Source organism: Strix aluco, chromosome 6 (genome assembly GCF_031877795.1).
Source record: "Strix aluco isolate bStrAlu1 chromosome 6, bStrAlu1.hap1, whole genome shotgun sequence".
NCBI lineage: Eukaryota > Metazoa > Chordata > Aves > Strigiformes > Strigidae > Strix > Strix aluco.
In genome coordinates, this window is record NC_133936.1 from 8,585,785 (window position 1) to 8,598,765 (window position 12,981).

Here is a 12,981-nt window from a genome sequence, read left to right on the forward strand (position 1 = left end):
GCGAGGGAGCGTCTGCAAAGTGCCCGCCCGGCGGCGGGGCGCGGCGCCCTCAAGGGGCGGGAGGCAGCGCTGAGGGGGTGAGCGGCCGCGGGTGCGAGGAGAAGCGGCCGTAAGCGGGCAGGGCCGCCGGCGCGCAGCCGCCGCCGCACGCCGGGGTGAGTGTGCGGGGTGGGGGGGGGCTCCGCTGGGCAACGCCCATGAGCCCGCTGGGGAGGCGACGCCTTGGCCGCCCCTCAGCCTGGCGCTCCTGAGGGGCGGCCTTGTCTCCCGCCCCCGGCCCGACCTCGAGCAGGCCCTTTTCCCCTCACACCTGCCCGCGGCGGAGCGGCGGGCCGCGCTCAGGCCTAGCGGAGGCCGCTGAGGGGCCGGCGGGGAGGAACGGCCCTGGAAACCGGCGCTGCCGCCTCACGGTGCTGGGCAGTCTGTCAGCCAGAACTCAGGAAAGCAGGGACAGGTAGACATGGCTGGAAGAGCGCTGGCCCACCGTGCGCCTCGAAGCAGCTTCCCAAGAGCCCTCTTCTGCCTTCCCCGCGCTCCTCCACCAAACCCTTCACTGCCCCGACAAATACATAAGGTTAGATACGGATCTTGTCTTTGGTAGCAGTTGCGGTTTTGGCTGTGCTAGGTGGACTCATTACATCAGCTAACATTTTTCTAAGCGTTAGACACACACAGGTATTTGTGCCAGGACTTGTAGCGTATTCATCTACTTCTTAGGTTGTCTTTACAACACACTGCACAAGCTACTAGAGCTTCAGTGTTTGGGAGCCATTAGAGCAAAGGAAGATAATGTACTTTTGTAATGAGAAGATGACTCTGTTTTGTAGTGGCGAGACAGTCTGTAGCACAGCTTCTGGAGAACGGTGTGTTTTCCCAAGCAGGCATGTACAGATTTAGAGGTAGTTAATAGAAGATGGGTGACATCTGGTGGCCGATCCTGCGCCCTGGTATCGATAGAGGCTTCTTTCATAAGGGGTAGATCAAGATAAAAGTAAAAAAAGATGTTTCTGCTTAGCTGTACAACTTAATATAAATTAAAGGAAGAATAAGTATAGCTTGTAATAAGCTGCAGAACTGAAATCAATATCAGTTACAGTATTCTTCACATGCCATGAATCACGAGAAGATGGTTACTCAAAAAAACACCCCAAAACAAAATCAAGTAAATGGGTATGGTTTTGGTGACGAATCAAAACAAATCTATGCTAGCGTTCAGCACTATTCATATTGGGTTTCTCCACGCAGGATGGAAAATTGTGATGTGGACAATGCATGCTGAAGGACACTTGTTTGTACCCTCAAGCATCTGCAATAATGCTGTGCAATTTGGAGTTTCACTTTTCACCCAGCATTATGCTGTGTTCCCGGTTGGAAGCTCTCGCTGGCATTAAATGAGAGGTTAGGGATTTGAAAATTTTACTGGGCGTTGAGTGATCAAAGCCTTGAACCTCTTTCTGTGTAAGATGGGTAACTTTTAAAAAGATCTGCTATCATTCGTGGAACAGGATCTTGTCACAGGTGAAATAATGGTATACAACGCTTTCATTCTCTTCCATTTATTATGCTTTTAATTTAGGAAGCTCATATGAAGGAGCTGATTTAACATTGCAATCATTTTTGAGTTTGATATGTTCTGGTATAGAAATATATCGGAAAATAACAACAGTGCTCTCCTAGCAGAGCTCTTACTGAAGGAACAGCAGATCTTATGAGCTAACAGTTTTCAAGCTGAAGCATACCAACCAGATCCTCCATTCAGGAATAGGAAGTTATACTACGTATTTTACAGTATGTATGTCAGACATAGCTAAATGAAAAAATATGGCAGAGGTGAGCAAACTGTGCATTGATTAAGGAAGTGAAAACTGCATAGGAGAGGGAGCTCTCTGCTCAAGGAGCGTTCCCTGAGGAGAGGTTGGGTTCTTGGAGCATAGGGATCAAGAGACTGAAAGAAGAGGGTACATAAACCCCTGCAGCATTAAAGTATTCAAAGGATTTAAGAGCAGCCTGGCACTTACATGTTTATTCCTCATTTTAGTGAGTAACAAGTAGGCCACCAATTATTCAAATGTAGCTATCTCAGGCCTGTCCCACAATCAGCATGAAGCTCACACAGTTAAAGCATCACCCATCTGCATGCTCATTCTGTGCCCATAGGAAGAGAGTGTGGGTGGAGGCCCCAAGTGAGGCTGATTAGGACCATTAAGGCCTGGTAATGCAATCGGGGCCATGATGCTGGCATCTCACCTTGCCTGTTTGCTCCTTCCAGCTCCAGGACTCTGCTTACTGACCCCATCACCCTTGGGTAGTGCTGCGCTGCAATGTCGGGTGCCTCCCAAGGGCACCCTATCTGCTCAAGGATCTGCCAGGAAGCATACTTCCCAGAGTAGTCACACTCCATCATGTGACACCATGTGTGCTTCCAGAGTGTCACCACACGTGTAGCTGCCCTACATGCAAACAAACACATCCTGTGAGCCAGCAGTGTTCAGTGATTAAAGGAGATAAGTTGGTAGGTCTGTTGCATGTGTGAAAACACCTAAACATTCTATAAGGCTAGGACTGAGGATCTTGGCTATACCTGTGTTAATGGAGAACTTGGGTTACTCTGAGGTCTGTCTGATTAATGAGGAAAAGAATTCTATTCCGGTAGAGACATTCAATATATCACCTACTGATACTGTTTTCCTGCTTGATTTTTTTGTCCAAAAGTGGTGAGTACAGCCCCACCCTGAGTGGATAACAAAACTCCCTCGTGATTGTGTGCCAGTCATAGCTTTGGATTAGTAGAGAACTCGGGCAGACTAGGTTAAGAAGTCACATCTATACTCACTGCTGCTGCTTCCTGTAAACTCCACGTAAAAGGACAGAAGTAATCCTTAGAAGACATTGGATGCAGTGGGACTGTTTCTGGAATGTTTATGTTGTGGCATCAATTCTTTTGCACTTCTCTCTACTGAGTTTTGGAGAATTCTCTTTAGGGACCAGCAGTGGATAATAACCTAAAATGTAAATGCACAGAAGTCACCAGTGCTAACTGCAGAATTGCTTAATGTAGTGTACTTGTTGAATTTTCCATCTCTGTTGTTCAAAGAATAAACTACTGTAACATGGAGAGCATGTCTAGAACATAGAAGATTCTGTGATTATTCACAGGCAATACCTGCGTAAACCTTTCTTTAGGGAGGTATGTGTAAACTGTGTTTCCTTTTGGCTTGTAACACTGTATTAACAAAATTACAACACACATAAAAGTTAGCCTTCCCTAATAGTAAAATCTGTTATTATGAAATGTATATTATTAGAGAATATAGATACAGAAAATATTTTTAATATAGAAATCTCTTTCTTGTGAGGTGGACTACATCCAGCATTCCTGCCTTTGTTCCAGTTGCTAGCCCCCTCTTGTCTCCTTCAAAGCCCTGTTGCCTGGTCTCTGCAAGGTCTCCATCCCTCTGTGCAGGGTTTCTTACCTTCTTTTATAAACCCCCCATACAATCCTCTGAATAAAGGGTTAGTTGTTAGCTTTGCAGATACTAAGTGAGTTCTTTGGTGGTAGGCTGAGTATTGTATTATTAATGTTGAACATGACTTCAATAAAATGAAAAAGGAGAAGAGGAAAAAGAAGAAGGAAAACCTGAAATTTGAACCAGAGATAAGATAAAAAAGACCTTCCTGAAAAGTATCTTTGTCACTTCGTTGCCAAACACAGCAACTGTGTCTTGAGGCTTCCAACATACCCTTTTAAACTATTCTGTTTGATGTCTCCCTCAGCTTTATTGATACAAATGAATTTACTGCAAAATGATAACTGACTCCAACCTCTGTGCTGGAGATCAGAAAACTTAAGTGTTCTTGTTCAAGAATGTATCTTGCTTTTTTTGTTTGATTGCTCTGATTTCTCCGGACCTCATCCATGTTTTTTGAAGTACAGTACAATATAATTATGAAGAGCTGTCATATTCAACCCTAATAATATTTTGATCACAAAGTGAAATCTTGAAGAGTCACCCTCTCCCTCTCTTTTGCTCCTTATTCACAATTCAAAGTTGCTGTAGGATAACTTTGGTTTAACTCTGATTATATATCAGAAGAGTGGGAAATAGAAAATGTTCCCGTCCTTTCCCCACATTCAGGTAAACCCCCTATTTTTTCACATGAGTAAGAGTTTGCAGTTAGGCTTTAACTGTATCCTTCCCACCAAGTTTTTATGGATATGAAAAAGTCAGATTTTTAAAAGGTATTGTAAACTCTGCCCAGTACCAAAGAGCAAACCTATAAATTATTATTTGACTCTTGCCTTTCAAGGTTTTATTCTGTAGCCTGTTCATAAATGTAGCAACTGGGCCATAAAATTTTCCATCACCAGAAAACATTGATCTATATTCCAGCAGATCTTCCCATTACCACTGACATTGTAAACATAAATTGTACAAACATTTCCATTAACTTTGCACTGAGTTATCAAACAGGAAATAAATCCTTATTTTTAGGTACCAAACCACACATTTCTAATAGGTATTTAACACGTGCAAGAAGTGTACTAAGGAGCTCCCCATTTGCAGGAAATAATTTGAGATTTCTTTTCAGACATCACAGTGGCGTTTCAGTGCAAAACGGCATGTAATTGTAAAATTTCATTCAATTATTTCATAGGCACAGTATAAATCTGGTAGAGCTGATTCTCCATTGTCTTCTTCCCTTTGTAGTAATTAGTAAGAATGGTCATATTTTACATCCACCTTGCACAGGTTTGAATGACTGCTCAAGGTGCAAGAGATACTCTGTGTTCGCATTTGAATGCAAACTGAAATTGCACCATGAATTATTTTAGAGATTTCACTGGACCTGGGGGAATTAAAGATTTTCCTGAGGAAACAAGTCACTGGCCACTCGTGGAGATTTGCCAAAGAGACTGTGCAGCAGATAAATGATTAAGGTATGAAAGGAGAAAGACTAAGAAAGAACAAAGGCAATAAGGACATAGTAGAAAATCTGGATGGGTTATTTGTATTGGTGTTCGCTATTGAGGTAGTCATTTTATAAGTTCCCCCTCCAGTATAATCTTTACAGAGCTGTTGTCTCAAACTGAAGAGTCAATGGAAGAGTTTTTAGGTTGAATCAATAAAATTAGCAGTACCAGGGCCTGATGGTATTTGTCCAAGAGTTTTGAAGGAATTTATGAGATTTCTGAGTGGTTGTCTCTGCTACATTGTCTAATCAGCCTCTTTTCATAATTATCAAACCCACCAATTTCAGAGAGGTCTGTAGTGGTAACTCTGAAAATTGGAAATGGATGGCTTGCTCTGACTTCTGCCTTGATGAATCAACAGGAAATATACTTAGGATATCTATAGATAGCATATGTATAATAGGTTAATATCTATGTGTGATCCTCTTTTATACAGGTAAACAACAAGCTCACAGGTTGGTTTGTTATTTGAAGGAGTTAGTAACCATCTCTCTGATCTGGATAGTAGTCTTTATACAGATATCCATAAACATTTCACAAAATCTTGAGCCAAATGCTTACTGTCATTAAATAAATGACATGGTCATGGGATATGTCATAAGATGCTTAAAAGATAGGAGTAGAAAAAGATAGAAAACAAAAATAGAAATAGGGATATGGGATCATTTGTCGCTGTGGAGGGAGTTTATCTTTGGAATCTCTCAGGACCTTGTTTTGCAACCTTGCTTTTCAGCATATTTGTAAATGGTCTGTAAAGGGAAGGAATATTGAGGTGACAATTGCAGATGATATAAAATTGCTGAGGATAACAAAATCTAAATCTGATTGCAAAATGTTGCAGAAGGATACTGTGATACTACGTGACAGGAAAATAAACCAGCAGATATAATTCAGTGTTGATATTACTTTGCATGATAAATGTGAAATTACATTAAAAAATGAAAAGTGACTGCCTATATAACCAAATGGACTTTTGATATTACTAATCAGGAATGAGACTGTGAAATTACTTTGAAGAGTCTCTGAAAATATCAGCTCAATATTCAACAGTAATCAAAAAACCAGAATGTTGGGAATTATGAAGAAAGGATTTGTGAACAAAACTTCCCCATGTCTGTATAGATCCATGGTACACTCTGATTTGAATCTGGCAGTTCTCTTTCCCTACTTCAAAAAAGATACAGTAAAGCAATAAAGGGTGATAAGAGTGATCAGAGACTTTGAATTACATCATATGAGAAGAGAGGAAGCTGACTAGGAATTAGAGAACTTGGGAAAGAGGTGATAAAAATTGACTAAAACAAGATTATGAAATCACAGTTCAGCCAAGGATGAACAGGGCAGAATTGTTCAGTGTTTGTCACAGCAAAAAAACCTGTGCATCCAGTGAAATTTTGAATAGTGGATTTTAAACAAATAAAATTAAATACTCATCCAGGGAAAATCTAAGTTAAATTGTAGAATCTGCAGGGTTTTCTGGAGGTCAAAAATATAAATGGATTCAAAAAAGAGTTACATAGTTCAAGGATAAGAGGTTCTTTAGTGGCTGTTAGATAGGTAACAACTTTTAAAAAGCTTCTAAGTCTCCAACTGTTAGGAAGCTGGGAAAATATTCCCTGAGAGGCATCATTCTGTATTTGTCCTGTTTCTTACACTGCTCACCAAAGTGTCTCCTCATGTTCTTTCTTTGAGATACTGAGCAGCTGGTCCTTAGTCTGACTCAGTGGAGCTGTTACTATGTCCTTATTCCTTCCTTTTATTTGCTAACTCATCTGGGGATGTGCTTCTTTTCTAAGTCCACTCCCTCGCTTTAACAGAAATTACCTGAACAGGACATAATGCCTTTCCTTTACGGTGAAATTCAACTTCTTCGAGGTGCAGAATAGCTCCAATGCAGCAAGGCCTAACAACTTGTAGATTCAACTCCTCTTTCTGGCTTTCGTAGGTTCCCATGCAGCTCCTGGCATAGTTTGAACAGTGAACTGAAATGACTTCAAAACAACAGTTTTAAGAAATATTCTGAAAATGTTAATCTGCTGTGTCCCAGATGATCTTTATATATATATCTCTTCAAGCCTCTTTACCCCAACATAGCCCCAGTCATTTGCTGCTGTTGTGCTGCATCTCACAGAACTGTGTCTCATGGACAAAATCTGGAAAATCTTTGTAGTGAAAAGTCAAATTCCTAATTTGTAACTAATGCGCACCCTTAGTGTTATAGTGTGGTTGTGGCCAGTGTATCAGAGCAATGAATTTGGAATACAGAGTATCTAGTTGAATCTCTGCTACATTATCACTAGTGTAACAAAGGCCTCCAGGGCAATGACAAAATGAAATAATGAAGTTAATTCTTTTTCAGCCTTAGTTAAATGTATCTGCATTTCTATTGTTATTTGATACCCAAAACAAATACTAGGAGCCAAATAATCCTTATTTTTGAATCTGGTTTTACAGTTTAAACTAGGATATCAATTGTGACTTCAGCATCAGGCCTACTACTTTAAGTGACAAAACATCTAGGAAATACTCTATTTCCTATAAATCTCTAGAACTTTTGACAGACTTCACAATCTGGATAGTACTGTTGTATATACCTGTAATGGTTCTTAAGTGACCCTTAATTGTTCTTTTTTCTTTAAAATATTTTATTAACCTGTTTAATTGAAACTCAGAAGGATATACGGACTCAGAAATGTACCATATGAAGTTTACTCCTCATTAATGCTAAATGCATTATCACACAAAGGTGAAGAAAATACATCATGTAGGCAATCACTGAAATTGGCATCTCTTCTCTCTCAAGTAGCCAGGTGACATTTCAGTTATGGGAATCGTTAAACCAGGGTGTTAAAACTAGATTTAGTTTACTTTCTGTCTACTTAAAAGAGAGCTGTTGTCACTGTTTTAGCAATTAAAGTTTGAAAGTGGGATGCATTTGATTTATAGAAGACACTAAACTGGAGACTGCTTTATAAAGCTAAAAAGTACTGATTATAAAACTTCACAAAAAGGAAACTGTTTTCAGCAATTTATGAGCTGTGACAAAACAGTCTCTTGCTTCAACAGCAGGTAAGTGAAGCTTCTGTTATTATTAGAAACAAACTGTGAGATTTAGATCATCAGCTCTGAACACTCTTCTCAGCCATTCAAATGAAGGAAATTTTATGTAGGGTACTGATTCACTGTAGTGTACCCCATGTCTGAAATCCTGGAATATTTTCCAGCACCAAGAAATTATTTACAGTAGATCTTGTCTGTTATTTATAAGATGGGCAATAAAGACAGGGTTGTTGATGTAGAATTACCACATACAAGAGCTTACCTGTAGGCTTTCTGCTGGTTAAGCGGATCTAGTAGATCCCCTTTTGTCTGCATTGAAAATCAGAAAGGTTCAGAGTCCTGTGGTCAATTAATTCCAGGCTGATGTGTATTTATATTGTTATTCTGTATTATGAATATGTAAATTTTAAAAAATCAGGTTGGCTAAGCTCTGGACAATACTGAGCATGTGTTTGCATTGTTTGTGAGTGTTGCATTGTAAGTGAACGTTTTAGTGGAATTTTGGTTGCTAAATAATAACTGAATTTTGTAGGTTACCCTCAGTGGTGTCTCCTTAAAAGTGATTTAAAGTATCATCTGGAAAATTTTAATCTGACATGGGTGAGAATCTTTTAGGTGCTTGCAGTTGTCTTGAACTGCTGACATTTTGCAATCTGTAGTCCCACCAAATTTGTACACCAGAGACTATATGTGCAATCTTCCAAGCACTGCAAAAGTCTCAGAGGAATGCTCAACCATCTGGAATGTCAGTGATTCTAAGTCTTCTCATCTTGTTACTGGACACTTCTGAAAATGGAGGGTCTGTGAGTAGGATTCCCATTGCAAAAAGAGAAAAATCACCTTTACTTTTACATTTTTTTGAGTTTGGTGTTTGACTATGCAAAGTTTTGCCCTAAGTCAGTATTCACTTAACGTACTTAGAATTGACAAAATACAATGGAGCTCAATTGACTCTCATAAGAATTGATCAAGTTAAATGTCTTCATTACTTACTAGAAGAATTATCACACTTGTCTGTCCTACCACTGCCTTCCATCTTTTACCTTCTCCTCCCAAATCTCTTGTTATTTTAATGTATTTTTACTCCATGGGGTTGAAGATCTTTTAACAAAGGACTTTTTAGTTTTTTCAGATATACAACAGGCTTTATGGAAGTGGACTACACTGACCGAAACGTATCTTAAACTTACCAGACAGACTGCTTTCTCTGAGATGCTTTCCTTGAACGGGGACATGTTATGCATGACGAAAAAATATTTGAAGGTAAATTCTTATGAGAAAGGAGGAATTCTGTACAAGGTCTCTTAAAATAATGAGCTACATAATGATAAATACAGCCACTGGGCAGGCACCAAGTCATCTGACCTTATGCATATGCCAACCTACAATACTGGAGCAAAAGACATAGTCGAAGCATTTACATGTGCTATGAGAGAAGTCTTGCACTGGGAAGTCAGAAAGTGTAGGCTTCCAGAAGGGAAAATACTTCCTTTATCAGACAACCCATTTAAATGGAAAGTAGTCTAACTGGAACATGGGAAGGTTTTTCCATATTCAGAAATGTAGTCCTTTTACAACAAAAAAACCCCCAACCTAAACCTCCAAATGTGAAAAATAACAATACATCTTGATCACTTCACCCAAGTCTGCTCTCTGGCAATGTATAGACATTGTGAGACACAGCTGAAAAATCAAAGCTGGATCAGTTATATTTGTTTTCTGTAACTGTAAAATTCAAATTCTTCAGAATCACAAAAGAGAGTGAATTGCATATCTCTTATCAAATAAGAAGTATTAACAGAAAAGGTCTCAGGAAGGAGTATCAATCAACACACATGAATTCAGGGAAGTTTTGATTTAAGTGATGAATACTGACTTCTTCCAAGAACTAGACTTAATATGAAAAAGATTCAAGTTTTCTAAAATTGTTCTTTTCTTTGTCTTTACCCTCTAACTTCATGAAGTAATTTCAAAACCTCAGTTTCCTTCTATGTTCTGTCTTCTGCCATCACTTCTGCTGTTACCAGGATCTACCACCTTTGGAAGAATTTCTGTGTTGTAGATGGCAAATAAGACCAGTCATCAGTGGAAGATTCTACAATGAAGCTTAAGGAAATCCCTTTCTAATGTACTAAGATCCCAGCCTATTCAAGGAGTTGTAAATGTGACAAAAACCAGCTTGAACTGCAGCCAGAAAGGAATTGGAACCAAATGTGGAACATGATGCAATGAACTTACAGCAGCTTGTCCAGTTTAATCAATGTTATTTCTACATGAAAAGTCTGGTAGAAAATGGGCAGATACTTTTTCTTCTGGAATTCAGGTGTTCTGTGGGTTGTCCAAACACTGAAATAAGCCTGTATCCTTTTTTTTTTTTTCCCTTGTTCTTTGCCATTGTTATAAAAAATTTAACAGTCTCAAGCAATATTCAGGAGGACAGTCTCCAAATCCAGTTCTCATGTCACTCCAGTCTTTGACCCCTACCAGTCCCTGTGGATAGGAAGCATTTAGACATACTTGGTTATCCCTGGAGATACATCCCAATGTTAAGCAGATGCAGTCAAGCTTTTGAGTTTTCTAGTACAGCTGAGAGCCTGGAATTTTAATGTATTCCTAATTAGGTCCCTGGCTTCAAATGACTTTCCTCTCTGGTTTCCTTAGACGTTCTAGAATATATTTCTCATAGGCAATTGTATCTCCTTAGACATACATGCCTAAAAAGCATGAGATACAAGGAAAGTTTAGGTGGCTTCGTCCGAACATCTGGAACTGCATATTGACCAGATTTACAGCTGAGATAGATACTATTTCAGCACCAAACTTCTAAGTATCTTTTCTTATTTGTTGCTAGAGAAGGATCGCTGGACAAAACCTTTTAATACAGGCTCCATCAGCCCAGGTTGGAGAGGTGTGACTGAGAGTTTCAGGTTATAACCCACTGACCCTTGGCAGCCTCACATTTGCACATGATGAGGCCCTAGAGGGAATCATTTAGATCTTAGGAAGCTGGAAAATGTGTCTGTCTAGGGGTGGCAATGGATTACCATTAATTTGCTGTGTAATTGCTTTATATATATTTTTAGGTTACCTATGTAGTTTAGGAGAGTAGCAGGTGATTTAGAACATGCCTGCAGTTTAAGTAAATCTGGCTAAATAATATACAAGTTAGTGGTTTGAAGACTTGTTTTTTTAAAGTCATTAGGAGCTAGGGTTATTGACAAGTGACAAAGGCAAATATTCAATCAGGAGAGTTGATGTTTAAAGAAATGTCATCTTTTAACATGTATTACAGAGAGTAGATCAATGAGATATAGGATGCTAGCAGGTAAGAAGGTATTTTTCATACGCTGGCTTATTTACCGTTAGTCATTGCCTAAAAATACGGCAGGTCGAGTTACATTAGTCTGTCAGATCAGGTAGATGAAGTGTTTACTGTAGTAAATCTAATCTTGCTCTTGCCTGCTGAAGCTGGGGTTGAAAAGCAAGGCCAGTGCCAATAGTGTAGTAATCACCAGACTCATCCTATCAGCTCACATAGGTGTAACCACAGATAATTGCAGCAGACGTGAAGCAAGGTTCAAACTGCTCTTCCTTCAGACAACCACAGTTCTAGCCCACAGGCTTAGATGCTCTGTCATGCATCGGTGGGTCTTTGACAGTTTTCTGGAGAGCTCTAGTTCGGTCTTTTATTGTAAAGGTGCTTAAAAACAGTCAAGTGCCTTCTGAAAATATACACACAACTTTTAGTTGTCTATTTTATATCAACATTTCTAGATTTTCATATCACTGAAAATCCCACAAACAACCCTCTCTGGTGAAAACATCCTGTATGAAAACAGCTGCTAAAATAGAGGCAAATTTAACAGCAAACTCTGACAAACTATATTGACTCCTGTAGACTTAGAAGCCTATGGCCATTTCCATTTTAGATGGCATATTTGTTTTAGAAATACATCTGTACTGCAGATAACCCAATGCACCAATGCACATCATATTCAAAATGTTTATTTTACATTTGGTTGCATGGAAATTAATCATAAATGTACTCATTTATATGTACTTATTAAAAAGCAGAAACCTTTTAATTCTCCTGTTTTGTTACTTACATGCACAGACTTAAAACAGCTATAAATAGAAAAGACCAGTCAGGGCATGTCTATCCTGCTACAAATGTAGAATCTCCTTCTCCCACACAGTGTATTTGCTAATGTTGTTTTATCTGTTTTTAAGAACTGAGCTTGACATACCATATTTAACTGATATTCTGGAACTAACAGCTCTCTTTGCTCTTATCTCATTAACTCCGTTGTTTTCAGTTTCACGTAATTACTTCCAGTTGTTTCCATTTACAGAACTCAGAAAAATTCTTCTCCTGTATTTTTTGACCTTTCAAATGTTTTGAGAAATAACATGTTTTAATATAACATACAAAGCTAATAACATTCAATAGGTTGCTAATTTGTCCCTGATAACATACTTGTTTTTTCTTTCTATTCCATGTTGTCTGGATATTGTTTCTCATTTTTCTACCTCTTTTGCTCTTTTTTCCCACCGATTAAGTTCAAATGCCAGCAGGGATTAATAGCTGACTCCTTTCAAGGGTGAAGATGTCAGATTTTGGATAAAAATAAGGGTTCCAAAGAATGGAAATATGACTACCCATTAATAGAAAGGAAATCTGAACTCACAGTCATCTGACATCTCAATGATTTTTGTCAGAGCTAGAGAGAGTTCAGATGGTGTGCTGATCTCTGTGGGACATTCTGCATAATCTGCTATAAATTATGGAAAATAATTACAAAGTAGACTGGAAATTACATAAATTGAGTTATTTCAAGCTCAGCAGATTGTTGAGCAGTAGGTCCAGAAATGCTTGAAACACAGGATAATGGGATTATAGGCTTTGATTAATTTCAGTAAAGCATCACTGCCACTTTTCTGGACAGTCC

At 39.0% G+C, this 12,981-nt stretch overlaps 1 long non-coding RNA gene across 1 annotated transcript; it reads left to right on the forward strand.

Moving 5' to 3' along the window:
• Positions 1-75: 75 nt before the first annotated feature.
• Positions 76-12,022, forward strand: LOC141925086 (uncharacterized). The gene is made up of 3 exons (XR_012623751.1): positions 76-155; positions 9,156-9,295; positions 9,997-12,022. It is a non-coding gene; the product is annotated as an uncharacterized LOC141925086 (long non-coding RNA).
• Positions 12,023-12,981: the final 959 nt, after the last annotated feature.